The 27,910-nt window shown below is 33.1% G+C and overlaps 1 protein-coding gene across 15 annotated transcripts in view; it reads left to right on the top strand.

Annotated features, from left to right (window-relative positions):
- Positions 1 to 27,910, top strand: part of LOC118199398 (fat-like cadherin-related tumor suppressor homolog) — a 1,041,672-nt gene that overhangs the window by 246,303 nt on the left and 767,459 nt on the right. For 4 of the 15 annotated variants that reach the window (XM_085808606.1, XM_085808601.1, XM_085808604.1 and 1 more), the window contains one exon: positions 20,188 to 20,224. The exons of the other annotated variants lie outside the window; for them this stretch is intronic. The gene's annotated coding sequence lies outside the window, so the exon portion shown is untranslated. The remainder of the gene's footprint in view (positions 1 to 20,187; positions 20,225 to 27,910) is intronic. 15 annotated transcript variants of the gene reach the window in all.

The raw sequence follows: 27,910 nt of genomic DNA on the forward strand, positions 1-27,910 counted from the left end.
GCCCTTGAGGCTTTGGCATAATCACATATACCAACATACCGAGAAAATGCATCTATGGCTAATCTTTGGAATATGGTAACTGGTAGTTTGGCGACATTTTGGTAATGCGATAAAGGTTACTAGCTAGGACTTTAGCAGTGTACATGGATAAAATCAAGAGTGTGCGCAATGTCATTTTTGTGCAATTCTGGGATGTTTTTTTAAGTGAAAATAGGTCGACGTGTACATGGATGATACCGTGTAAGTGCAATTCTTAAAAACGCGGCAAGAAGTGGGCGATTCTGCACTTTCTCCCAATTTCGCACCTAATCTTCGTCATGGTTAAGCACTTTTGTTCCATAAAAGTTCTAGCTTAAGCGTGATTCGGCTAGCAGATTGTTGAAAAAAAATGCTGAGTTAAAAAAAAAAAAAAAAAAAAAAAAAAAATGCCTTTACTTCGTGAAAACAAAATGGCGTCCAAAACAAAACTAGCAGGTTGCTGTAGCAGGGTTGCTCGCCAAAGTTTCGCCAAAAAATCGCCAAGTTACCATAATCTAAAGATTAACCGCATCTATTTTTGATCATTTATGCATAAACATTTCTTATGGGTCAAATTGACCAGCTTCGCGATTCTAGGTATAAGTGTTAGTAATAAAAAATTTATTTATGTTACGCATTTTCAAATTCGGTAAGTTACTGTTTACCTTAAATTATTAAAAGTCATAAAAGGATTTTTTTCAATTAATACTTTTAGCGTGATAACAAATTAAACATCGGTTTGGGTCAAATTGACCCGTTCCGCGGTCAAACTGTAATCTCTTATCTAGTCGATTTTTCAATGGATGCTTTCTTGCTTATTTGTTTTATAATAAACTGAGACGGAAATTATTTTATTAATGGTAATTAGCTGCATTAGGATTGATTCACCGCATATCGAATTCAGTTTGACGTACGCATTTAAACCGACATTTCGCTAATATTATTCACCGACGATTCGTCTTTCTCATTATTCATATTACATTTCCTGCAGTTAGTTGTCGAATTAATTACTGATTATTGCTCTAAACTTCCTACGCCTTAGTTACTGCTTTCGAGTTTTCCGGAGACTTTTAGTGTTCAGTTCTAGCATGAAGCATTATAGTTGATCGCCTCATTTTAGCGATTTCATTACAGAAACATATGCACGCTTGAAAGCGCGCACTTGAATACATGTACTTATTTGCTGCATATGTTAACTTCGTTTTCGCTAAAGTGCATATGCTTTAATGGTTCACTAGTTTCGCGGGAGCTTGAAGCGTTAATTGCAGCTCTCTTATGTATTGAGTTTGATGTATTTAGAATGCTCTAAGTACAGCTGTTATATGCGTTCTTTATTGTCTAGTACCAAACATTTGGCATTTTATTTGCTGACTTAACTTGATTTGGCATTTTATTTGCTGACTTAACTTGATTCGGCATTTTATTTGTTGACAGTTGAAGAATATCAAACCAGTGTGGTGTGAATGTATCTTCTAGGGACTACCACCTTTTTTCTAGATCGTTAAGCACAAGGGTAACGAGTAAAGGTCTTCCATTCCCATTCCACTGTCTTACACCTATTTCATATGCTTGAATGCGATTTATTAATGAGACCAAGTTCACCGACGGGAAATGTTAACAATAAATGATTCTTTTGTATTAAACTTTAATTGTTTTCAAGACCTCGTATAGCTGTAGAGGTTAATAAGAATTCTGTCTTTTCGGTCAATCATTTCAATGCCAGTTATTGACGAAAATATCTGTGACTGAATTCAAATTTAATGTTGCAGTGCTTGAGCGTATTTCGTGTTTTAGGTAACGAAAGCTTTTTCGCGTATACACGCAATTAAATAATAATTTTTTATGAACCTTTAATTTTTAATTTAATTATCATTCCTCTGGGAATTGTGTGACTTGTGTATGCTATCGATAATAAACTATCAAAAAATTTTCATTATCCTTTTTTAATAAACATTTATGTTACATTTGATTGAATATCAAATTTTCTCATCGTCGTTGATGAACGTTTTGAAATCATTCAGCTCGTCGTATTCCATTAGGAAGAATAAACAGAAATATATGAATCAACGGTGATATAAAAATACTCTAATTTTAAGAAGTTTAATTAAAAATGGGAGTTATTTTTAAGCGTAATAACTCCATGTCTCCATAGTTAATCAGCAATAAAATAAACACATTCTTCCGCTATTGCTGAACATAATAATAACAGCAATACATAATTAATAGTTATATCTTATAATATTTGAAAGACACCACCATAATTTAAGATATCTAATTGCTGTAGTTTAACTCTTTTTACATATGTTTATATTTTCATGTAAGTTGATAATATGAGAAATTGTGGTATGTCGAGTTTTATATATTTTTGTGCGTTATTTTTTTAATGTCAGTGACCGAACTGATAAGCGCGCTGCACTCTGGTATTTTGCTATGAATTCATATCCTGGCAAACGGACTGTCTTTATTCGTAACTCGCATACGAGCCAATATCCTTAAAAAATCCTCCAGGTAGGCATCCTTATCTTTAGACAGAAGTCCTAGTGTTATTTTACATAATTTGATAAATCCAAATCTCAATATTATTTTTGTTAATTTTTAATTTAATTATATTAATTATTCTTATTTATTAACTATCCTTAATTGAACCAATAAAAAGATCTTCGCAAATTTGCAGTTATTCAAACTCCTGTAAATAAAAACATGTCAATGTATTTTTGTTTATGAAGCAAAATGCATTATCAAAGTACAATTATTCTTTATTTTTTTTTCCTTATCATATCTGGAATATTTTGTACGTTGTTCTGATTTTCTGTCATTCCTGATTCAGGGCTTAAATTGCGTCGGAGCCCACCGGAGCCTGGCTCCGGTACTTCTTAGTTTTGGGGATAATTCATAATTTTAGCCGGAGCGCACCGGAGCCCTAAATAAGAAGGCTGAGGCACTTCTTTTATGTAACTGAACAATAATTTCAGTAGAAATTTAATCTTGAAAACTTTTAATAATAAAATTTAATAATTTTTAATAATAAAATTATATTAAAAATTGCTTACTAAACTCTAATTTATCTCTTTGCATTTTATTAAATTTTAATTTTAATTACTTTAATCATTAATTATTTAATTTTTTAATTGTTAATGATTTTATTTGTCATCACATTCTTTTATGTATTCATGTTTCTCTTTCCTGAAAGTCTTCTATAGGGCTGCGGTACTTCTAATTTTTGAAATTAAGCCCTGCCTTGATTAATTGTATATCTTGCGCCTTGTAATTTGATAAGATCTTACCAGCATTATTGATAAGCCACGTGTCCAAAATATTTTTATTTTAAAAAGAAGAAATATTGTCTTTTCGTTTATTACTGAACTTAACGAAGGGAATTATTTTCTCATACTTAGGCAAAAGCTTTTATCTTTGTTATGATTTGTAGCTAATAAATAACTCAATCTATTTAACAATAACAGAAGTAAATTCTGTGTCCTTTTAAATCAATTAATCCGTCTAGCTCACCTTTATTTCAAAGCTGTTACTTTCTCTTTCAAAATAGGCAGTATTCTGTATTTAGAAGTAAATTCCATCTATTCCATATTTCAAAATAAATTTTTGCTCTTGTTATCAATCTGTATACAAATTGTCAATCGTGTATAGTAATTATGAAATATTTCTGTCATTTTTGGAACATATATTTCTAGAGTTATTACTTGTTATATTTGTTATGTAGAGCGGCAACTTCATAAGACTGTTACTGAGAAATCTTTTATCAGAGATATACAAGGCGTTTCAGCAAATCGGTTGCAAACTTTCATGAGAAACAGAGTATACCTAAACGATGGAAAAACACATGGCAATCTATGGTCAGAAACGCGTTCCAAGGACACAAAACACAAGAAAGGAAGGACTCGAACAGGGTGAGAATATATGTTTATTCTCACTCTGTTCGAATATATGTTATTTGTGTATCTTTTTTGGGCAGTGGAAGCCAAGAAATAAAACAAAAACAGACGATCGTCTTCTAAGGTGTTCGAAATTATGTTCGAAATGTATCCTCAACACGAGATCACCAGGGTTTGTGCGGCGCATTAACCAGCAAGATCGCCAGGTCTCACTTGCACTGGCTGCTTCCTCTGGGGGTACGTCAAGACACTGGTGTACGAAACACCCGTTAGAAGTGGTCAGGAACTTGTTGCACGCATCGTGGTAGCTGCCGGGTAAGTCCGGGACATGCCCGATATTTTCCAGAATATCAGATCCTCCATTTGCCGGAGATGTGAGGCCTGCGTCAGGGCCCGGGATCGTAATTTGGAACACCTTCTGTGATGACGACCGTTGTCTACTTTTATTCTTATTTCTTGATTTCTGCTGTACTAAGCGTAATAAACATGTTTCCTCCCTTGTTCATGTTCTACCTTTCTTGTGTTTTGTGTTGTTACTACCACGCCAAGAAAGCATTTCCGACCCTGCATTGCCATCTGATTTTCCATCGTCTAGGTTTACTCTATCTTTTCTGAAAGTTTGCAACCGATTTGCTGAAATATCCTGTATATAGTAAATTATCTCTATGTTGCAATACATAAGAAACTGAAAATACATAAAAACTTCATCCTAATGTTGCTGAAAGAGAATTCGTAGGATCCTTTAATTACATGCTATACCATGTTTCTTAGTGGGAATGACTTCTTAAGAGGCTACAGTCCTTAAGAGGCTACAGACACATGGCTACAGTCCCTGCTAGACGGGACTTTTCTGAGAAACAAGATTCTGGTAGCACTGGTTTCAACGGGAGGATTCCTAGAAAAAAGAGCCCCGCCTGTAGCAAAGTCCCGCCTAGCTATGAAAACAATGTTGCGGCTACGCGGGATTTTTTCAAACCTCACCGAAAATGTCTCGGCTGGACTTCAGTCCCGGGTAGAGACAACCAATCAGACGAATGTTCTGTTTCTGAAGCCTAACGTGATCCCAATCTGAGTGATAATCGATTAGTGTTTGGGATTCAAGTCTTTGTAGTAAGTGAAAATGGTAGCCTAGCTACGTGGGTTTCCTGGAATTGTGCGGGTTCTGAGCATTGTTCCTTTCGACGTCAAGTCCCGCGTAGCCGAAACATAATGTGATTGGGACTTTACGTGAAATGTGATGACATAATTAGGGCCACATTAATTTGTTTTAAGGTATTTTCTTTTCTGTGTCTAATTTTCCCCTCCATCCTTGGAAAGCTAAAGAAATGGAGCACTCTAAACAGATATCCTATCTGTTATTTCTGAATAGTGAAATAAAGTAATAATCATAACATTTCTTTCCAATGATGTCGAGATTTTAAGAAAATTTTGACTTACGATGGAAATTAAGGCTTAAAAATTCAGCATTTGTGTTGTCTAGTTGCGAATCTGATTTTAGATTTCCAATTTCTGATCTTAATTCTTGCATGCTAAAAATGCATTTCTGAACACTGCATAGTCTACTGAGTTACTTACTTTACTTTGCTTTCATTCTTAACATGAACTCAGTTACTGTAACCGTTTTTAAAGTCTTGGTTATAAGAATTTTCATACTTTTGTTGGATGACATAAAATCATTGCTTAGAAACAACATGTAGTTGTACAACAAGAAAACAGAAATAATCTGTATTACTATTAGCAGCAAGGCAATCGATTAAGAGTCTAGTTAGCTAGTACCTCCCGGAGGCTTGAAAAATCCTCTTCAAGTGTGATTCGATTCTTTTACGATTTCTCGCTCTTCCTTTTCACAACTAAAAGGTATAAATTGTTCTTGCTGCTCCGGAGAAAAAAGGATCTGTCTCTCTGCCCTCTAATGGCGAACAACGTTCGATCGATTAAAAAAGAAAATGTATAAATATTTTCTTGGACTTCCGCCTCCACGAGTGTTAGAAGTGTTTGTAGTTTTTAAAGTGCTTTCGAAATTGGTTCAATCTAAATGCAAGTAGGTTTTCTTAAAACATATTGTGTTAAGCATGTTATTTAGACAGTGCGTGCTTACATTCAAAATTTGGTATGCGTTGCAAATGAATATTTTTCTGAAATGATAAGATTTTAAATTATTGAGTTGCGCAATCTTTATTACATTAATTGCAATAAATTTGAGAATGGCGTTTTCCACCATTTAGAATCGAATGAAACGTATGGAATCTATATTTTAGGCTTTGATTATCTGAATTTCTTTAAATCCTTTATAAGATATTCTCCCCCCCTTTTCCGCACGCCTTCGTGTTGTAACTGGAAGCATATTCGACGCGTATTCGGGGATCCGGAGTTCGAATCCCGGCGATGGCATAGCTCATTTTTCACATCTTATGTTTCCCCCCTCCGAAAAAAAGATTCTACAAGTGGCGCCCGAATTAAAAGTTGGTGGACGATAATTCATCACCACCAGGATTTGGTGATTGGGTTCCCTAATCCCCAGTCGCCCTTTAAAAGGGAGAGTATACAAAATAATTTCTCCTTACTTTTCGCATGCCTTCGTGGTGTATATGGAAGCATACTCGACGCGTATTCGAGAGATCCAGGGTTAGAGTCCCGGCAAGGGCACTGCACATTTTTCACGTTTCCTGCTTAAAAATCATTTGAGATAATTTAATCATTTAATCATTTTAAAGGTAAAAATCATTTCTAATTTAATACAGATGATAAAAATCTAAAATTGCAATCTTGTTTTGAATATTTTATTTTTTGGGGGGTTTATCATATAATATATAAACTCAGTTTATATGCGTATTTCCTTTATTATGAACCTTAATTTGCCATTTAAGAAAGTCTGATTATATTTCCCCCCTCCGAAAAAAAGATTCTACAAGTGGCGCCCGAATTAAAAGTTGGTGGACGATAATTCATCACCACCAGGATTTGGTGATTGGGTTCCCTAATCCCCAGTCGCCCTTTAAAAGGGAGAGTATACAAAATAATTTCTCCTTACTTTTCGCATGCCTTCGTGGTGTATATGGAAGCATACTCGACGCGTATTCGAGAGATCCAGGGTTAGAGTCCCGGCAAGGGCACTGCACATTTTTCACGTTTCCTGCTTAAAAATCATTTGAGATAATTTAATCATTTAATCATTTTAAAGGTAAAAATCATTTCTAATTTAATACAGATGATAAAAATCTAAAATTGCAATCTTGTTTTGAATATTTTATTTTTTGGGGGGTTTATCATATAATATATAAACTCAGTTTATATGCGTATTTCCTTTATTATGAACCTTAATTTGCCATTTAAGAAAGTCTGATTATATTTCCTTTTTCACACCGCCATAACATTTATTTGAGAACAGATGCTTAGCAGCGTCAGTATTGCGAATTTATCTGCTGGGTATTTTCATTTGGCCTTAAAACATATGTAGTTTATTATGAAATATAAGTTGCTGATAAGGATATATTATTTTGTATTTGTTATGTACTAGATGTGTTTATTTCGTTCTTACTAGGTAAACTATATTTTGACTTGTAATCAGTTTTCGTTATTTCCATTAACAGAATTTGCTGATTTTTAAGAAAATCCAGATTGGAAGCTATAGATTAGCGATAAATAAAATTTAAGAATTAGTTCTTGACAAAATGTTAAACATATACTAGCAAATACTATATAGAACACCAAACTGCAGTTTCCAGTTTCAAGTTGAATACAAATTATTACTAAATTAATTATTATTAAAATTATTATTAAATTGTTATTAAAATTTAAAAAAATTATAATGCAAAAGATTTGAAGCGTATAATTCATGTAACTCTCGTTTATGTAATTTCAGATCAACAGGTACTTGTATTTAGCATCAAATCAGACGTCAGAAAAAGTTGGATTTCTTAATATGTTTTTCAAATAAATTTATGAACTGCTGCAAATGAAATATTTAATATATATTCTTGTAAAAATATAGTAACTGCTTCGAAATTATCTGTTAATTAATTCCATAAAATAATTTATCATAAATAACTATATTAAAAATTACAGATTAATTAAAAGAAAAAAGTGTGTAATTGTTGGCTTGAGGTTTTAGAAACGGTATGAGGCATAATACAAATATACTTTGTTTCAACAAAAGCACTCAGTCTCAAGTAGATAATTAGGTAGTGTTTTTTTACAACTTTTATTAATTGACAAGTAGTTTCGTGCATGAGAACTTTATATAAATATCGTCATCTGTTTTCTTTCTTTAATTTGGAAAAAAAATCTAATTACTGTACATAAAACATATGTATAATAATATTAATATATTAATTTAACTTGATTTCATTGTAAACTAATAAACTGAATTATTCCCCATTATTTTATATTTGTATATAAATATGTCGTGAGGAAAACGTGTTTTTTATTTGCGCTAAACTTATTTAATCATATAAATCAGACGAATTAAATTATCCGCCTACATTTTCTGTTCATTTTCCCCTTGCAAAAACCCTTGATTCGGCTAAAATTATTTTTTATGAACAGTGTAATTTTCAAACTAATTGTCAGCGCTTTTTTAAACACTTATATTTGTTTTCACCAGGTTCGTTTACGCATTTCTGTGCAAGGTAATTGGTGACTTATCCGTATGCTAACTAGACATGCTTTATTTTTTAGCCTATGTCGTTAACAATAGACCTACACATAACAAGAGTATTTACGCTTAAAAGTTTAGCAGCTCGGATTAGTAGTAAAAAACGTTTTTTCCCCGCCTAATGTAAGTTTTAAAACTTGAAAGTCTGAATAAACACGAGACATTTTTGTTTTTCGGAATTTAAAGCAGCATATAAAAAGAACTTAATTATTTTATATGTTTTATTTTTGAAGTCTAATTGAAGAATGTTTTATGAGGGAGGGGGCATCGCTTTAATTTCTAAAACATTCAGAAAGGGGGAAAACTACATTTTTAGTTTATTTTTTCATGTATATTTTATTGCGTAGGATGCATAAGATTTTGATCCCTTTTTGTAAAATTACCGCAATTCTTTGATTAAATCTAATTTCTTTCTTTTTTTATTCGCTTTCATGATGCGGGAGAATGAAAGATTTCATTTACATTTCAAGAAGAACGTCGTTCTCTTTTGTTAGAATTGATGTTATAATAAAAACGAGCTTAATTAATTAAAAAAGTCCTTTTTAATTCAAAAGTGTGCTAAATAGTTTTTAATTAGCAGTGCTTGCTTCAAATCAAGTTAGCAGATGAATCTTTATTAACTGATACGTGACACACATGTCCGCTTTCTGACTAAGATATTTTTATTATATCCCTTTTTCTTTGTTTACTTCACGATAAATAGTCTGATTTCGAGAATCAGTGTTCTCATTTTAATTGACCATAGTTATCCCAAACTTTAAAAATTAAAAAAATTTTAAAAATAAATGGGTATAATTTAAAAAATCATAACGTTCCAGCTTTTTATAGTAGTTAAAACAATTAGAAGTAGTGTTGATACTAAATATGCAGTTGAAAGTTTTGAAAGTTATCAGTATTCGTTGGCAACTATTACGAAATGTTATAATTTACTTAAATTGTTCTCATAGCGCACTATAATTAATAAGAACCTAGTGACTTGTAACATATTGCAAGAATCTGGTATAAGGTATTTTCTCCCTCCTTCTAGCATGCCTTTGTGGTGTAACGGTAGCATACTCGGCGCGTATTCAAAAGGTCCAGGGTTTGAGTCCCGCCGAGGGCTTTGCACATTTGTCACGACTCCTACTTCAAAAAACCCTAATGACTCTACACTGGAATGTATCCAAACTAATTGTATAGAATTTGAACTGATTAAATTATAAATTTTTAGATGCGCAATGGTAATTAAATTTTCATTTTGCATTTATGTCATTATGTTTCCGAACTAAACCTAAGTTATAAAACTAACCATATTGAACTTCCTTGTACTATCAAAATTACTCGAGGTATCATCAATAAAAGTTATGGGGGGGGTTAAAAATACTGCTAAAGATGACTGAATATATATCTAAAGTATTTGAAAGCAGATGTCTGAGAGATATATTTTGTGTTAGAGAGTTTTGATTGTATAAATATGGGTTTCAAATTCTTTTGGATAGAATTCTAAAATGGTAAAATTTTTAATCTAGAGTAATTCAGTTCTTGTACGACGTTAAAAATCGCAAAACTTGAAAGGGGAACATTAATCATTGAGAATATTTAAAATGGATTCTGTTCCAGGATTGTTGATTAAAACTTTAAAGAAGTCTTGGCTTGCCAACATGAAAGGCATTATCCTATCTGAAGCAAGCATAATACTTATAATAAATAACCTTGTCTTTATCTCATTTTTTCCATCTGTCTGTTTCAAAATTTCTGATTCTTCACGATTAACTTTCAGCTGATATTTTCTACAGTCAATAAAATTCGTTATTTGGTCTGTTAAGACCCTACTTCTTATTTTAATTCTCTGAGAGTATATACTGAGCCATAAAGTACCTACTGCTATTTTAATTTTGGGAATTTTTAATCTGGAAAATTAAGAGAGCGTTAAAATTTTGCACTGAAGAACATGAAGCTTATGTTAAAAGAAGAAATAAGCAACTCTCTTATAGCTATTCATGTTTGAACCTTCGACGGTAATTTCGACTTTAGTTTCGCTAAAATTACGGCTGTAGGAAAAGGTGTCGCCGCAAAAGTAATGGCACTGAAATAAAGGAAACGGCAATAATGGCACAAAAAAAAAAAAAAAAAAAAAAAAAACAGGAAACGGAAAATAAGGCACCATTATTTTGAAGTTGATGCAAATAAGTCATGTTTAGGAACGTTGCCAAGCTGGGAGAGGAAAACTTTGTTATGAAAACTATAACTGTGTCTCGGACTCTCCTCATGCTACTGCTATGGCCGAGTTTAGACTATTGACTGGACATGACTGCCTCGGTGCTGATTTGTTTCGTTTTAATCTGACTGACTCACCTTTATGTGCTTTGTGTGATTCTGAAAAACTCATGGACTCTGCTCATCTGGACGTTGCTCTACACTTAAGAGTTTGAACTGTATTGTAAAGAAGTATTGGAGAGCTCGTTGCCTAATGATCTGATGGTCAATGGCCAGGTAATTGATAAATAATGAAAACCATGACTTCGGACTTGAATATTCTTTTTGACTTTGATTGCACGATGATAACCGAGCTACTAATTTATCCGATAGTAGAAGTAGAGGGGTATCAAATGGGCCGTTGTCTGGGCATTAGTATTGACTCCTTTACATGTAGGGTAACCCCTTGTAGGGTTGAGGCTATGTATAAAATTGATTGTCACATAATTAGAGTTCGTCTGAGATTAAGGAAAAAGGTAATATTAATTAAAAAATCACGCTGTAGATGTAGTTTAGATTCGCGTCTGTGATAAGAATGTTTACACCTATACCCAATTAGATATCGGTTATATTATTTATTTGTTTTTATTTGATTTTAATTAAATGCGATGTATTTTTAGGACAGGAAAGAAATGTTCATAGTACTGAACTCTGAATACGAAAACAAATGAATTACAACCAGTAGAAATTAAGAGTGGTATTTGAAAGTTATGTTGAATTAAAAAATCTAATTAAAGTGAATCCTATAGCCGCGTTACTTAGATATTAATAATTTAATATGTACAATGAATCCTTTTGTGCCAACTGCCTCTCTAAAAAGACCATTTCTAAAAGTGACCGTTATTTTTTAGAGTTGAACAAACACTTTTACTGAAGTAGAGGCTATAATACCACTAGAGTAAAGTATATCACTTCTCAAAGACGCAACCTTCACAGAATACCAAAATCATGTAGAACCGTAACTGATCGTCTTAAAGAAGGTTTGATGTATTTTCGAGTAATACATGCGTAGTTTTCTCATATTAGTTACATCCATTATATTTAGGCGCATAACTTTAATAATGCATTATATTTAGGCGAAAATTTATTGATAATGCTCGTTGGGCTCTGCAACGAATAAGTCATGAGGCAATTTTGTGTATACAAAGTTGCCTCATATGACATTTAAAAAACACATAACGTTGCCTCATAAAAACATTAAAAAAATTAATTTACGTGAATTTAAAAATTTAAACTGGTTATTCAGAATTTGAATGCAAAATGTATCCCTATTTTGGGAAACGTTTAGCATTAATAATCAGGTAATAACACATAGATCTCTTAAAAATGTGATCTAAAATTGAAAGAATGGATTAGTACTGAACAAAGATATTTTCATCTTTGGTTCAAGGGGACCATGCAAATTGTCTGCATATACTTTCTTGTTTTTCCCGAGAAGTTTAATCTGATGAGAAATTAATTTTTTTCCACGAAGACATCCCCAAAGGAAGGCAACCATGGAGTGCTTTGTAGTAATAAATAATCTAATCGCAATATAATTTATATTATTGTATGAAAAATGAACGTAATGTGTTAAAGATAAAAGTATGAAGTATATGAGATAAGGTTCTGATGTCTGGAGCTTTCAAGTGCATTAAACTGTATTTTTCAAGAGCGACAAAAACATCAAATAAATGATAAAAGGCGGTGTAATGGTAGCAAACAATTTCCTTTTGAAATTCCTCCATTAGATAACACTGGAGTGTTTTGCCATAATAAATCAGTCACCTAACCATGTACCTCCAAATGTCTCCTCATCTTTGTGCTTTCGTATTTCTCATGTATACGTGAAGATTCTTTTGTTTAGTTAATTAGTTAATAATAATAAAATGCACAAAGATTATCTGCTTAAAGGAAAGATAAACGGCCTATAAAAAGTAGTGATCATTTCCGCTTTACAAATTGAAGATTAGATTTATTAAAACTTTATTTTCAGAAATCTTACCTTTGTATTTATTTACTTATTTTTCAATCAGTTTCTTTGTTTCATCTGATACCTTATCGTCCTAACGAGCTCCCAAATAACTGCATAATTTGAAGCTTCAGGGCAGCAATTTTAATGAAAATTTTTCTTTTATTATTTTGAGAGAGGAAATAAAATGTAATTAGTGACTTTAATTTAAATCGTTAATTTTGGAAAATTACATCATTTCAAACTAAACGTTATTCCACTAATCCTTCAGTTTAAACAAAACTTTTAAAACAAAAGAAGTACTGGCGTCTGGTAATTTCAACTTATAAACGACAATTCACGGTTCTAGAGGTGGTCACCGTCCAGATTACGTGATCTTCAATGCTGTTATTTAATTATGTAGAAGAAATACTGAACATTTTCAAAGGTGGTCGCTGTGAAGATAGATCTTTGGGAAAAAACCTGGAATTTCATGTAGTCTTAAAAGAGTAGAACTATTTCCTTGATACCCACCTAAATATCCAAAAGATTGGATTCGATTTGAAAAACTATAGACCAACTGAGACATATATCATATGATTAATGAAATGAATTGCTGGATCCGATTATTTTTATATTCATGAGAATACTCTGTTAAAAATTATAGGATAATTTCGGTGATCTTCGGCCTGCTAGTGGCTGAGCGGTAAAATCTATGAATATTAGACTCAAGTTCAAACCCTGGCTAACAGATTTACTACATGAGAGGTTTCATGGTTCTTTCCTTACTGTAACTTGAATACGACATAATTTTACATTAAAAAGGCTTCTGTGAAAGTATCCATCCTTTTAAGCAGATAGCCTTCGAGTGCTTTTCCATAATTTAAATAATCTAATCAATCCATTGCTATCATGACTTCCGAGTCTAATTTCATTTTGAATCTTTTCGGAAAATTAAGCTGGAAAATTTGTGTAAGTACGGAAGGGGGGGACCACTGATAGCCGTAATTCCCTATTGACATTTTTATAACCATCAGGAAAGGGTATAAATTAAGCGAGATTCTAAGGATTCAACTTGATGTAAAATGAGGCGTGATAATGCAGTAGGCAGAGTGCTTCAGTATGGAGTATGCCCAACAATGCAGAACCAGTAGAGATATTCCATACTATTTGTAACAGTATTCAAGAAGCATCATAAACAATATGTTTATTACTATTTTGTTTATGATATTTTCATATTTTGTTGATCATTAATCATTTAAGTAAGGAATGCCGACCATTATTTCCTTAAAGTTTTATCTGCACTGATTTGGCAGTTTGCCGATATTAACTTGTCTTCCTGTAGTAGGGCACCACACGCACACGTGCTTGAATCTGATTTTAACACGTTGAGCGCGGCGCCGGTCCCTGGGGACCGCCAGGGAACTTTCCGTGTGGCCGGCGTCGGTCCCTGGGGATCGGCACTGAAATTTTCGTTTGGTCGGTCCGCGGGACCGACAGTATTAAAGTTAAAAAATAAATATAGTCTCAATGAAATGTGATCAAATTTAGTTTTAATGAAATGTATTGAAACATTCTAAACAAAAATACGGCTTAGCTCGCTGCTGGCTGAACGGAAAGGACAGCAAATTCGGCGCCGCGCTCAACGTGTTAAGTCTAAAAAATCGGATTGGTCAGTCCTTGCGGGTAGTTGTTTCTTCTCGTATGTTATTCCATTAGTATTCCGGGGGTCGGTTCTACGAATGTTTTTCGTGCTGAACTTTAGTAAAGGCAATATTCATAAAATATCATTCATAAATCATACTATGTTGTATCTATGCTTTAGAACTCAGAGGTTTTAGCATTTTCCCGTTCGAGTGCCACCCTAAGTTCATATGTGATATTATACGTAACAGTATCTTTAAGATATATTGCATTGATTGCAACAGATACTTGATTTTGTCGCCAATATATATACACAGCTATGAAGACTAAGGACCTCGATTCCATTTCAAAAGACTGCGCTCTCAATTCAACCCTTTCTCCTTTAATGTAAAGTGAAGGGTGCGTTAATTATCAGCCAAGGTTTGAAATCGTATATACTTAATAAAAGCTGATACAGTACTCACGGTAGTTGCATCGAGAGAGAGAACTGCAATCGATTCCGAGCAGACATTCTGCTCCGTTTTGAAATTAATCGCATATATTAGTCTTGTACAGCGACCTCATCTCTGAGTTTCATTAGATTGAGCCTTCAGAGGCTGAGCAATCTATGCTTAGAAACTGATTTGACGTTTTATGAACAACAAAGAGTTCATCGCGTCATCGAATCGATTGTGGTATATTTCAAAGCGGCCGTTGTTCTCTATCACAATTCGTGTAGCAGTGATGTATCGAGTCTTTTCGTGCTATGGAACCTGATATAAAACCAACCTTTCCAAATCTGCTTTTATGCTGTAATCCGATTATAAAAGTTGTTGCGACCAACATCAGTTTTCATACGTTACAAGTATAATTATGCGACATTCTTTTGCTGGCAGATTTGGTGAAAATCACACAATTTTTATTTAAGTTATCGCGAATTTACCGATTTTTCCACAATTTATGAAAATAAGTATATAATGCTATCGCAAGGTAACGCCCTGTGAGAGATTATATTATAACTATTTTTAAACTGTTTGCAAAAAAACTGCCTGCGATAAACTATTTAAATATTTACAGTTAAAATGCTAAATAACTCAGAATCTCTTAAAAAGTAGTAGCCGAAGAGCTTTGTCAGAATTAGTCACTCCATCGATCTCTGGGGGATCAGCATTTAAGCTTAGCTTCGAGTCAGAACTGAGCTGTGTCCCGTTAATCTTCAAGGTTAGTAACCCGTTTCGGTGGCAAATGTATTTCCGTAACAAAACAGGCCGATCGATCAATTTATGTAAGCCTTGTGTTGCTTAACTGTGAGATTTATGGAACCTGTACTTGAAAGGACAACCTGTTTTCGTTGAAAGTAATAAACTACTGCGTGCACCCAATCGTCCTTCGTTATTGTTTTTACTTAATGTTACCTTAAATAGGGAATACAATTCACGTCAGTAAGTAGGGTGGTGCATTTTGACGAAAATTTTCTTATCTCGATTTCTAAAGACACTTTCTCTATTTTTGCCATAATACCTTGCGTACGTATATTTTTAAATGCGATTCTGTTTATATCTGAAAGTACTTTTGTTTTTATATGTGTATTTGTCAAGATAACTAACTGTATTTAAAATAATTTCAAAATGCTTTGCAAATGTACACGTACGTATGGATAAATATTTTTGTACCTCTCTCTTTCGTCAACTGTATTCCTTCTCTTTTTACGCGTGTCAGAAACATATATTTGTATTCGCTCAACTGCAGTGTATGCGAAGCGAAATTGTGTTTAGTCTAGAAACGATGGCATTCGGTTTTGTATGTCTTTTATTTATAAAAACTTTTTGACTTCTCTCTCTCTGTATATATACATATGCGTGTTAACATGCGTTTTAGAGTTTTTAAGGTGTTAATGTTTGTATTAAAAAGAATTTGTAATGTAAATAACAATAAAAATGTTTGTAAAATGTTTATATTAAATATATCTGTATTTTGATTTTTGTAAATTTTTGCATTCTCGTAAATGGGTATTATTTGTGTGTGTGTGTGTATGTGTTTCTGTAGCTGTGCTTATGAGCTTATGTCGTTGTATATTTGTAAGTGTGTATGTGAGGCAGTACGACATTTGAAGCAAGGTCTAGAAAAAAAAAAGATGTACCATTATATTTAGCTTTGAATACACGCTTTTATATTTTCAGTCTGGTTCTGCAAACGCGTTTATTGTCATTTTTTTTTACATCTGTATATGCATGAGTGTCCATGAGGGCCATTTAAAAGCGTTTAAAATTAAACAAAATTTAACCTTACGTGTATGTTAATTTCAAAGAACAGCTTTATGCAGTTCGAAGAATTCTGACGCAAGCCCATCTTCTCCCATGAGCAAGGGATTCTGTGCTTGTTCCTTTTTGTCTGAGTTGAATCTCTTAAATAGAAAAAATAAATTATACAAAGAAAGCAACAGTAATTTTTTAAACAGTTAAACAATTAAAATTTTTGGCGGTATAATATAACGAATTCTTTGCATTGTAGGTATTTCATTATGGCGTGGCTGAAGTTTTCCTGTCTTAGGATGCGTGTTTTACGTAGAACTTCTTAGGAGAAAATGGCTGATATATTATGCGTAGGGAAAACTACAAAAATATCCATGCAGACATAATCCATTGTGCAAAGAATTACTAGAATTCAAATTAATTTTTTTGAATTCCATTAAAAAAGCGCTACAAAGTCCTTCTTATAATAGAGCCTAAATGACTTTTCAGCTGTGACTATTATGTTGTTTCAATGAATGATTCATTTAGGAATGCCTAGCCTTCAGGTGCAAATAATATGTAAATTAAATAGTCTTCTTCATAATTATTTTAATTATTTAATTAATTATTTCATACACCGGTAAAATATTACCTGAAGATTAAAATAGTTATAATAATAATAATGGCTGCCAAATTATTTTGTATTAAATTTTGATTACCTAATTTAAATATAAGGCCATTCTAGAGGTGGTGATAAATCGTATAATGTCTTTTGGCAGCGTTTCATGTCTGTACGAGCATTTTTGTTTTAATATTATAGTGTATAGATGTAAAAAACATGGCTCCATAATGTGATATTTAAATAATCCTTGAAAAAATATAAGGTCTGTAGTTAACTTCAAGGGAATATTTTCTTACTCTTCCTATTTATATATCTTCAGTATATTATATGAATCGCTTTGCTCTTGAAAAACGGGGATAACGACAACTAAGTGATGTGTACGAAGCAAGGAAAAAATTGCAGGCTAGGTGTAGATGATAGCCCAAATTTTCGACGTAAAATTGCTGGGTAGCTGATAAAATAAATATGAAAACGTGGTAAACATCTGCATGTGATTTTCTTTCTTTTAAATCCTGGTCTTACTCTCCACTTAAAAGCTAAAGGTCTTAAAAATTGAACAACCCTTCTTCAGCTGGATCCCATTCTTTACGACTGTGCTTACGCCTTTCACAAACAAAACCCCCAAAACTACGCCTAGAACAGCGAACAAAAAACGTAGTTGTTCTCTTAAAAGTACGCCGCTTTCTCTTTTTATGTACATGTGTAAAAAAAGAAAATAGGTAGAAGAGTGCGGTGCGCCATTGAGGACTTTTTTTTACCTTCAGTGTTGCTTTTTTTTCCCCTATATCACCTTCGGTTAGAAGTCCCCAAAAAATCATCCTGCATGCTGTGTCACGCCTTCCAGAATAGCTAAGGTGGTAGAATAGAGGTTACGTGCAGCTGCAAACGAATGGGGATTCCGTTTTTCTTGCTGAAGATGGTTTAGAAGGATTCAATTCAGGATATCCATCCTTTTTCCCGTAAAAGAAAGAAGGCGGGGGGCGAAAAGAGTGAGGGCTCTCTCTCTTTTTTATATTACTATTATCACGGTGCGTTGTCTATGTGCTTTGATGCTTTGTTGTTTCTGCGATAGTTTGCTAGTAGAGGTAACAGAAACCCCATGGACCGTGACTGCTTTGAAAGTTTTACTTTTGAATCTGCATTCATCAGATTGGAACGCATTACTTGTGCTTTTAAAGAATAACAACTTTGACGTATTCAGCGGTTGGTGGAAATGTATGGGAATTTGAGGCCAAATCATAGTGCTTTTTTAATCGATTTGCGATGGTTAAAAGCGACCCGCTGATTATTTTTTTGCCTCCTCCCCAGTCGAATGTTTATGGCTTTGGCAGTATTTACAAAACTGTTAAGACCAAAGCAAATTCGAAAGGTAATGATTAGTGCGGTTTCTAAAGCTATTCGATATTTATCTCAACACAACTTGATTACATAATATGGTCGTATTTACTAAGCTGGAAAAATCGAATTAAAAAAAATTCGATTCAAAATTGCTGTTGCCTGTTGTATGGCTTTCAGTATATGAAGCATGGATGTGAATTCACTGATGAATTTCCCTGCAGACAGTTTTGTTTAATAAACTATGTTTTATACCTTCAAACGCATTCTTTTAAAATTAAATGAAATTGATTTTATTATCTGCTTTTGTAAGTCTTGGGGAAATGCCTACACTGGAAGTGTAAAATTTTTATAAAACTGTGTTTGAGGAAATGTTTATACAAACTTGCGTTTTCATAGAAGTTCTGGAATGATATAAGCAGCTGGGAAGATCATTCGTCCTATCACTAATAGAACAAACGAAAAATCATTGTCAAAATGTGCAAAAAGCTAATTCAATTCCTATTGTAAGGGCATAATTTTAATTTATCTCAAACTGAGGAACGAATGAACTGTTCATTTTTGGGGAATCATTGTGTAAAATAATAACTGACATAAACTGAAGAAAGCAATAAAGGGTTTAGATGGTTCACTAATTCACTTTTACTGAGTCAAGCCTAGAATTACCTAATAACAAATATGATATGTGTGTGTGTTATTATGGCAAAGTCTCGAGGGCTATCTGCTTAAGGTGAGGTATGTCGGTATGTCTTCGTGGAGGACTTTCTAAGGGAAACTGGCTCGTATACACGTTACACATGGGAAAAAACCACAAATATGATATGAAAAATATCTCTATTTAATTACTTTGAAAAATATTGAATGCAAATTAACCCTGTAACTTCCTTAAGGATTCAGTGGTAAAGATTAGCTTGACAGCTTATGTTAATCATTAAGTGTATCTGAAAAGTAGTTTGAAGAAAAACTTTCTTCCTCTCAAAGGGATGATGATATCGAGAAAGTGAACGTTAGTCTTCTGTGAAAACCGATATCAAAATTTGGTCTTTTTATCCCTCTGAATGTTGCGGTCTTGGGCTTTGTTCTGGTTTTTTTGTGCACTTTCTTTTCTTCATATTCTTCGTTACTAAGGTGAGATGCCAATTTTTTGAAATTGTCTTCATTATTTTTGCTTTATGTCTTATTTTTGGTCATTACTAACTATTTTAGAAATGTGTGCTTCAGATTTTCTAATTCGTTATAATTGAGAAAACTCTCATTTTGGGGCGCTAATTTGAATGTGTCAAAACTTTCAGTGCTTAATTATTGCAGTAATGATTTCCTGACCTCAGGAAACAACAGAAAATGCCAGGAAATGTTTCAGTAAGCAATTAGTTTTCAAGTGTTCTCCGTGGTTGACCTGCCAACGCTGCAAAATTTCATTAAAGCCAATGCGGAGGTTTTATGAAACATAAATTATCTTTTTGAAAATATAATGCTCAAAATAATGAAGAGTCATGTACCTTGTGATTGCGATCACGTATTATAACATTAATATTTCTGTCATCGAAATATATTTAAAACATTTTGTTGCATTGAATGTAGGGTTAATTTATTTATTATGCGTATTGATCGAGGTATAAAATATTCTAAAATCCATTTTCTTTTTTCAGGTAAGCGTCATCCTTTATCGCTCTTGCTGAGTAACAGGTATTATATTTTAATATTTTGTATTCTGTTTTTATTGTACAGTGAATTTTATTTGATGCAAAGCAGGGATTTTACAGCATAATCTTTCGGTGGTTTTAAAACTTTCTGCTTAAGGAATTGAGGTTAATTTCTTTGCGTAATGTGAATGATATAATGTAATCAGTTAGTAATGATTTTAAGCACTGTCAGAAAATTGTCGTCAAGAAGATTTCTGTAGTGACTAGTTTTAAATTTTTGTTATCATAGCAGTTAACTGGCTGTAAAGAAAAGTATGGCATCATGATTCAGTAGTTTATATTATTCAATACGCTAATATTATAGACTATAACGACAAACGACAATATAATCAGATATAAAAATATCAACAAGATTTATGTACATTGTAAGTGAGAAGATAAACCTTCAGACAACAGGAATGTTTGTTTTTCTTTGTGAAGTTTTGCATGTGGATTAACTTCTGCGCAGTCGCATTTCGTATTATTTATCTAACATTTCTTAACATGATTGTATTCTGAATTCTACGCTTAAAGATATGTGAGATTAATTTTTTCTTAATTAATAATTCAAAACTAAATTAGTTTTGTTCGTATATTTAATCACAATCACTGTGATAATATTTAATAGTTTTCCAAATCTGCTTGACTTACCTCTTTTTATTGTGTAATTAAAACATTCTTTACTCTTTTCTTTATAAAGATAGTCTAAGGGTTTTTACTTTTTGCTATATAAGAATCATATCGCTTTTTACTAACAGAAAAAAAAAAAAAAAAAAAGAAAGAAAAATCGAACTTTTGAATTTTCCAGTGGTTAATATACTAGCCAGCAGAATGATAAGACTAGATTTCAGAACTTCACCTTATGGATGGTGCAAAAGCCACGTACAGTTTCAAAAACTGAATAAGTAAATAAATTCTTTAATTATAGTTATTTGGACTCTATAAAATTATTTTGAACTTATTGTAGAATATAATATGCTAAGACAGCAGCTACTGTTGAGTATGTGTTCGTATAAAACAAAGTGCTAACTGGAAGAAGTGCCATAGGAAATAAGGACAAGGATAATACTAGACCAGGAATAAATATGTTTTAGTGCAGTTCTGTTTTACTTTTTAGAGTACCTCAGAGAATAATACATTTTTTAACTAATGTTTCTAAATTAAGGTTCTGAAGCTTAAGATTTAAATTTATACTGTAGAGTAGATAAATAAATTTAAAGAAAGGTTGCTTTACAGAATTAACCGCTTTTTTCGTCAATTAAGGAAAAAAGTATCTTTGACTGTCATCTTTTCAAAATTGTAGTCAATGTAGTAGTATTATGTGGTCAAAATTATCTTATGAACCCATAGCAAGAATGTGAATTAATAAACTGAGTCAAAATGTTGTCAAAATGGGAATTAATAAAAATGTAGTCGTAGTCAAATTGCGAATTAATGAAAATGTAGTCGTAGTCAAATTGCGAATTAATAAACTAAGTTTATGTACTTTAATACATATAAATTTGAAGGATCGATTAATTCATCGCTTTCGGCTATTGACATCTGTTTAAACAATTTCTAATTTTCGTTTAAAATATTTGAATGATCTCTTTCTCTCTATATTTAGGTTAGTTTTATCCTATGTGCAGTGATGTGAAATCTTGTATAAAAATTGTAGGCCAGTTTAATAGGGTTACAGAATATTTAGTTGCTTAATAGAAAGAAACATCCGATAGTGCAAACTATTTATTTGCTTTTTACCGATAGTTGAAATCGTTCGGTGGTGGCAGATGTGGCGCACCAATCCAGTAGTTACGTATTTGAATTTAAGCTTTTCTGGATTTCAAATATAACCACGTCATAATGTATCATCGTAAATTTAGCGCATTTTTAATTATTGAATCATTAAAAATACGCTAAACCACATTTGGAGAAAACGTTATTTACACTACTCTGATTAACATAAATTAGCATTAATCAGGGTAGAGTTAATCTATTATTAGTGTTTCACTCAAATACCCTTAGATTTTAGTTCACAGACAATTCTTTCTAGATGGTGTTACATTATAGCTCGTAATATTTTTGGTTTTAACATCCTTTTCCTGTAGAATACTATTTTTCAGCAGCTAGAACATGCAAGGTTTGTTTACGTTAAGATATTCTCTTAAGATAACTCCGAACTCTGGGGGAATTGACAGAAACTATCAGATCTCCCGAGCGTGGTGACCTGTTAATTTAGATAACGTATGAAATCAATTTGATGAGAATTTGATTTAATGGGAACTTCCCATTAAATACTAAGTTCTACTTCATTTACATAAAACTTGATACTGAAATCTCATTCTTGCAGGGAGTTGCATTTGGGAAACAAGAATTTAAAGGATAGGGTTTCAAAATTAAAAATAGCAATTAGAAAATTAAAATAATCCCTACAATCTGAAGGTGGTTGTTTTATGATCTTCAGTTTCTGTTTTACTTTTCGCATAATTTAACAGTAAAAAGTGAAAATACTTATTATAATCTTCTTCCCTATGTTGTTTTACAAATTAATGCATTAGCAAATACGTTTCCATCTTGCCGAATGTATTGCCGCTAAAGGTTTTAGTAACGAAATGTTTTTAGTTGTATTTATGAAAATAATGAATGGGTAAGCTTTATATCTTAGCATATAAAGAAACACGCTTGGTAATAAGTTAAAGAAAAAAAGGATGAAGATTCAAGTTTTTATTAAAGGCATAAAAAAAGAAAAAAGAAAAAAAAAAGATAGGAATAAATTTTCCCTTTCTTTCGAATAGCTCTTTCTTTTTCTTTCAGTGTCTGCTGGGTGACGTAGCCGCATTGAAATAGGAACGTTTTCGGGGGCGGGAGGAATCCTCCATAATTTGTCAAGTAGCCTATTATACATGAGGTGAAAAATGCAAGGAAGGAAAGGGAGTAACCGTGGAAAAAAATTCAGTAAAGGACAGGGAATCCTGAAGGAATTTTGAGAAATTTATCACCAACGATATCATCCGAATATCCATGGCTCAAGACATCTAAACGCAGTTATGAGGGGGTACGATCCAAGTGGTTTTACTTGCTACGATAAGTTAAAAATTTCCTTCCTTAATTCATTTAGAATTCTTTGATCCGATCATTTTGCGAAATTTGAGATGGTGTATAAAACAATTAGTTAGGTTGAGCGGTGTTAAAATTACATTCAAAAGGGACATTTCTTAAAAAAAATTGGCAAGCTAATTACAAAGAACTAAAAATTGTTTACCTAATGAGCTGAAATAGCACCGAAGATGATGCAAATTGTGTTCTTGAGCAATGAAAAGAAGGTATTTTCTATAAAAAAAGCAGAATATTTCTGATGTTCAAAATAAACACTTTCTTGTTTTGATTAAAGGAAATTTTAAGCTGAAAAGTTTCCCATACGATTGATGTAGCTAAAGAAACGTTAGCGATTTTTAAAAAAATCAGATTGGAAAAAAATGAACATGTCTGGAAGATTTAGAGATGTAACATAATTGTTTAATAATATTTTCAAGAACAAAATCTTACATTTAGAATTAAAAAAAAGATCACTAAATTATTAAATTAAAATGCTCCAGAGAGTGGTTGAAAATATTACTTTAAAATTTTCTATTGGTTTTGAGGACATCATAGACGTATAAATATACTATTTATTTCAGTAATTGTTGGACTGGCATATATTTTCGTTTGCTTTGATATTAGTAATTTGCTAAATATGTGTCGGGAGAGTCACATAAAGGTATCTAAGAAGTGTTGTTGGTGATTTTCACAAAGGAGACCAAATACGATAGGTTATTGCTAAAGAACTGGAATACATTCAAGAACGCGTGTGTAAAATATTGAGGAACTATTTTAATAACGGTAGTTTTCAAAATAAACGTTTAAATAGAGGCCGAGAGCTAATGACAACGTTAAGCGATGAGAGAAGATCGAAGAATATCGTGAATTAAATTCGCTTCTGTAGTGGAAATACATTCATCAAAGGTAGAAGGAACTAGTGTGAATGCATCTAAATCAATGACTTACTAAATTTTATTTTAACTTAATGTGAGCTGGAAGTGAAGCCGCTTATGAAACGGGAATGCAAGGATGAAATCAAAGGTTGGAGAAAAAGTAATTTATTATATGAAAGTATATTGGTGGTGGATACTTGATCAAAGAATACGTGTTTGTCACTTTTAAACTTAGTAAAGCATAGCTATAATACGAGGGATGTTTCCAAAGTTCTGGAGATTAAGGTATAATATTTTATTTCGTCATTTTTCATCAATATGACAATGCAAATTGTCAGCATCGTCCCCATTTAATTTAATACACTTAAGCCAACAAAAAACTAAAAACGTCTTCAAAGAACGTTTTCGGTGTCTCCTCAATTCACCAATTTATGTCACCTCTTCATTCACCAATTTATGTCACCTCTTCATTCACCAATTTATGTCATTTAAACTCTCAAATCAAACACCCCCGAAGAGGTTTTTCTCAAATGTGGGAACGTAGTACTTCTCGCTGATGTTAAACAGTTTCTGACGTTTTCAAACCTCTTTCCACAAAAAGAAAGTGACTGCTGTTCGAATCTTCCATTGTCGCTAAAATAGTGTTACAAACATGCGTGTGTGTCAGTCGAACAGCCGAATAGGACTAAACAATATTGTCACGCAGCATAAACATATCAAGATGGTATTCTTCTCTGGCCGATTAGCGTTGCCTTATAAGTTCTAGGAATTGAACTAAAGATAATTTCTAGAACTTTACAAACACCTTACGTACTTTCAATGAGATTTTCCCTCTCTGACAGAAGGTATAAAGCCCACCAGCGGCCAAGCGGTAAAGTTGCTGAACACTAGTTCGGTCTGAGATTCGAATCCTGCGAACGGGCTGGCTGCTTGGCGTTTTTGTGCTTTTCGTCATGTGCAAGTTTCCCTTAGACAGTCCTCGACGAAGGCAGCTCTTCCCTTAGGCAACTCACCAGCGGCCTAGCGGTAAAGTCGCTGAACACTGGTAGTTCGGTCCGAGGTTCGAATCCCGCGAACAGGCTGGCTGCATGGGCGTTTTCGAGGTTTTCCCTATGTGTAACGTGTATACGAGCCAGTTTCCCTTCGAAAGTCCTCCACGAAGGCATCCCTTCCTTAGGCAGATAGCCTTAGTGTGCTTTGCCGTAATCTCAATGAACCAAACCAAACCCTCGAGGCTTTGCCGTAATCACATGAACCAAACCAAACCCTCGAGGTTTTACCGTAATCACATAAACCAAACCAGAAGCTGTAAGCCGTGTGTTGTGCACCAAAAATTCTTGAAAGTATTTTGTTACCTTCATTGGAAAGCTTACACAAAATAGTGATTTCGTTTTTTGCAATATTTATCTTGTTCTGATATATTTAGTTTATATAAATCCACATGTAATCAGTTAACCATGAAATTCATCAGATTAAAATAGCTCTTAGAAATAAGAAAAACTAAGAAGCTGGGGGAGAAAAAAAAAAAAAAAAAAAAAAAAAAAAAGCACTTAAAAAACTTACCCCAGCACACACACAAAAAAATAACTTTTTCATAGCCTCAAAATCATTTGGGCATGTCTAAATCAAAAGCTTGTGAATTGCTAGTTAATAATATGCGGCGCCATTTAGATCCCTTTTAACTAAATTTTGCATCGCATTCGTATCATATTTTCATGTTATTCTAATAATTTGAACCATCTTGTAAAATGATTCTATTTTTGTGAATTTTTTATTACCATTCTTCGTGTATAACATGCTGTGGTATTTATAGGGTTATAAAATAATCTATGTACACTACATAGATTTAGATGATGCTTTTAATAATTATCTTCTACGTAATTAATTAGAATTGAGTATAACTCAGAACTCATTAATGCTTTTTGCTATTTTGAGTGAGCTATTATGGCTGATGAAAATATAACATTCAAAATTATTTAAAAACTGAAATGGACCCCCAAACAATTATAAAGTATTTTCTCCCTACTTCCAGCGTTCCTTCATGGTGTAACGGTCGCACACTCGGCGCGTATTCCAGAGGTCCAGGTTCGAGTCCCAGGGAGGGCATTGCGGATTTCTTTAGTTTCCTGACTTAAAAAAGAAGGAAAAAAAACTGAAGACTTTACTGTGGTGCCCGAACTAAAAGATGGTAGACAATAATTCCTCCCCAGCAGGATTTGGAGATTGAATCCTATAATCCCCAGTCGCCCTTTAAAAGGGGGAGTACGTAAGGTATTTTCTCCCTCCTTTCAGCATGCCTTCGTGGTGTAACGGCAATACACTCGGCGCGTATTTGAGAGGTCCAAGTTCGAGTCCCGACGAGGTCATTGCATATGTTTCACATCTCCTGCTTCGAAATAAACTAATGACGCTACAAACTTTCATACATGAGACAGACGGAAAAATAACATCAAATTAGTCCTCCGTCCGCATGTTTAGAGGCAGAAGAAAGTAAAATAAGATTAGCTTAAAATTTTAAATGTTCAACATTCTTTAGTTAAGAATAGACATGGATTATGTTCAGATGATCACAAATATTTTAAATAATATCTAGTAAATTTGCTTTCTAATATTAATAATATTTACTTTAATGCTAATATTAATTATATTTGCAATATTAATAATATTGCAAATAATAATAATATTTGCTTTAAGCAGAGCTCATCGTGCAATACACATGCCTATTGGAAACTACAAGCATCCTTTGCTATGTTTTTACATCCAAATTTCCTCTAATTGATTTTGGTTGTAATTTATGTGTTGTATTATGACGCATCTCACTTTTCTGACAGTAATATCAAAACAAGCCCAAAAAATTCATCGTGGGAAGGAGTTCAAGATTGCGCCTGTCATTGGCAACAACGTTGAGCATCATACAAATACTTCGCTCAGTTCCACCCCCAATTTTGAGAGTGAGCACCCGGGGGAACAGATTCGAGGGCCTATAGCTCCTCTTTCCCTACCATCCACATCTCTAGAGGACTTTCGGCTAGCCGCATATTTAGAATGCCCCCATGCTGCGCGGATATTTACAAACATCCATTCCTTTTCCGGGATTCGAACCCGGGCCCTTCGTTTCCGCAGTAGTCTCTGCTAACCACTATACCGTCTGGGCGGCTGCTTGTAATTTATAATTGGTCTTATAAGATTAAAAATCAGTTGTATTTTTAACCATAAGTAAACTGTCGTTTTTAAGTTCCATGATATTTTCTTTGCCATTTGTTATAAAACATATGACGAGTTATATCCTGTCAACTGAGAAATATTTTTTCATATTGTAGATGTGATGAATTCTTATAAAATATTTCATGATAGCCGAAAAGTACTTCTGCGCTTGACTTACGTCCGAAAATAATATCCCTCCCATACTTCCACGCCTCCTCGAAAGCCCAGCAAGATGCATTTTGTGATTGCATCAGACAAAAAGATACTGAATGGCTTGCGAAATTTCTTCTTTGCTACTTGAACAATAGTTTAGGCAATTCTAAAAAGAGCAGCTGTGGTTTTAATGCAGCACGTTTCAGTGACATCAATTTTGCCAAGATCTGTTCCTTTCCTACTCTGTTAGAAATCTCATTTTAATCCACTTCGTGGTAAGAACAGTATCAGGAACTTTTTCTTAGTTTTCATTCGGAAATTTTTCTTCTACTTTATATTTTTAACTTTTATTTGGGAAAAAGAATTCGAGATATATAGGAAAT

Source organism: Stegodyphus dumicola, chromosome X1 (genome assembly GCF_044657685.1).
Source record: "Stegodyphus dumicola isolate Sdum_Otavi_A_Nest chromosome X1, ASM4465768v1".
Lineage (NCBI taxonomy): Eukaryota > Metazoa > Arthropoda > Arachnida > Araneae > Eresidae > Stegodyphus > Stegodyphus dumicola.